Here is a 2,500-nt window from a genome sequence, read left to right as displayed (position 1 = left end):
AGCCAAAAACGCTCCAATTAATGGCCGGGTGAGATGACCCGGAGGCCCGCGACGCGTCATTCAAATCACTGCCCTATCGGCTACAACTGCTGATGGGTGGGATTAGAGGCCTGCCATGGTGGTGAGGGGCGGCGAGGACCGTGAAAGCTAGAGTTTTTCAGAGGCTGCCGGGAAAAAGGCCCCTCGGGTGGCGGGGTGCGAGGACCAGGCGCGTCATTCAATTCTCTTCCCTATCAACTTGGCTCCCGTTGGCGGGATTGGAGGCCTACTGTTTGTTACAGGGCTAAAATCGTCAGGGGAAGAGCTGACGAAACAATGCTGGTTTGGATGCAGGGGGTAGTGTTGGAATCGGCAGCGCGGACAAAATCGGCAAAGTCGACAAAAAAGACTGTTGGTCTGGACATCGGGGCAGCGGCAGCCATGCCGACAGGGGGGGAAATCGGCAGCACAGATTTGTGCAGCTGCAGGTTCGTCGGGGAAATCGGCAGCGCAGATTTTTCGATGAACATGGGCTGGAAGATGGACTGTCCAGGCCAGGCAGGGAAATTCGTCAAGGGGACACGCTGACGAAACAGCGCTGGTTCAGGCACGGCGGGCAGTGTTGGAATCGGCAGCGCCGACGAAATCGGCAAAGTCGGCAGAATCGGCAGCGGGTGCTGGCGATGAGTCTGGACGATTTATAGTCCAGGGCTTGATGGAAAAGACTGTTGGTCCAGACAATGGGGCAGTGGCAGCGCGGATTTGTGCAGCTGCAGGTTCGTCGGGGAAAATCGGCAGCGCAGATTTTTCGACGAACAGGGGCTGGGCGCTGGACTGGCCGGGCCAGGCAGGAAAATTCGTCAGGGGGGCACGCTGACGAAAACAGGGGCTGCGGAGTGGAAAATCGGCAGCGCAGATTTTTCGACGAACAGGGGCTGGACCGGCCGGGCCAGGCAGGAAAATTCATCAGGGGGGCACGCTGACGAAAAGAGGGGCTGCCGCGTGGAAAATCGGCAGCGCAGATTTTTCGACGAACAGGGGCTGGACGCTGGACTGGGCCAGGCAGGAAAATTCGTCAGGGGGCACGCTGACGAAAAGAGGGGCTGCCGCGTGGAAAATCGGCAGCGCAGATTTTTCGACGAACATTCGTCAGGGGGGCACGCTGACGAAAAGAGGGGCTGCCGCGTGGAAAATCGGCAGCGCAGATTTTTCGACGAACATTCGTCAGGGGGGCACGCTGAGGAAAACAGGGGCTGCCGCGTGGAAAATCGGCAGCGCAGATTTTTCGACGAACAGGGGCTGGATGCTGGACCGGCCGGGCCAGGCAGGAAAATTCGTCAGGGGGGCACGCTGACGAAAAGAGGGGCTGCCGCGTGGAAAATCGGCAGCGCAGATTTTTCGACGAACAGGGGCTGGACTGGCCGGGCCAGGCAGGAAAATTCGTCAGGGGGGCACGCTGACGAAAAGAGGGGCTGCCGCGTGGAAAATCGGCAGCGCAGATTTTTCGACGAACAGGGGCTGGACGCTGGACTGGGCCAGGCAGGAAAATTCGTCAGGGGGGCACGCTGACGAAAACAGGGGCTGCCGCGTGGAATGGCAGCCTACACGCAGATGCGAATTCGGCAGCGCACGATGGCTTGAGCAGGTCATGGGTTCGACTTGGCGCGATCTGAAACCTGGACGAGGGACTGTCGACGCTGGACGAGCCAGCGCGGTGGCCTGTCGTGCCCCGTTCAGGGGGGGCCTGCCGCGGAGACAGCCCTCGCGGGCTCGACAGCGCAGGCCAGCGTCCCCGACGTCGCTGGCCGCGGCAGGCGAGCTGCCGGGGTTCCCGCATTCCTACAAGAAAACGTCGTGCTTTCCACATGAAACCAATCCAGTAAAATCAGCCATATTTTTATGAGGCTGCCCACTGAATTTGGGGTCATTCCGGGCCGGTTCCTAGTTTTGCGGATTTACTCGATTTCTAATGGTAGGAAAATTAAAACAAATACTTCCCGACCTCGAAAAATTCTGGGAAAATTAATGAAGGTGGATTGGATTTTTGCCAACCTCTGTGCAAAATTTCAGCTCAAAATACCAAGAAATGAATTTTTTAGAGGGGGGGTGACAGCTGGGACCTAGTAGTGTCTCCCCCTGCCAGAGCTGCAATGACACTTATTGCTCTTTAGGGAGCCACCAGGCCGGCGCCCCTCAAAGACCACACGCGCGCGCGCGCCCGCCCGCGCTGGGCGCTGGGGCGCTGGGGCCTGAGGGCCTGGGGCCCTTGGGGGCCCTTGGGCGCTTGGGCGCGCGCGCGCGGCCCCCGCAGCCATGCCGCGCTGCGCGACGCGCGGACAGCCCCTGCTGGCTTGCTCTCTCGCCCGCGGGGGGGCTGCCTTCGGGCCCTGGCCCCCCGCGCTCTGGCCTGCCCCCCGCGTGGGAGAGGCTAGGCGCTGCAGGGGCCAGCCCGACGTCGCTGGCCGCGGCAGGCGAGCCGCCGGGGTTCCCGCATTCCTACAACAAAACGTCGTGCTTTCCA

Source organism: Populus nigra, chromosome 2 (genome assembly GCF_951802175.1).
Source record: "Populus nigra chromosome 2, ddPopNigr1.1, whole genome shotgun sequence".
NCBI classification, from domain to species: Eukaryota; Viridiplantae; Streptophyta; class Magnoliopsida; order Malpighiales; family Salicaceae; genus Populus; species Populus nigra.
The sequence above is the reverse complement of the archived record's forward strand: the minus strand, read 5'-3'. Positions refer to the sequence as shown.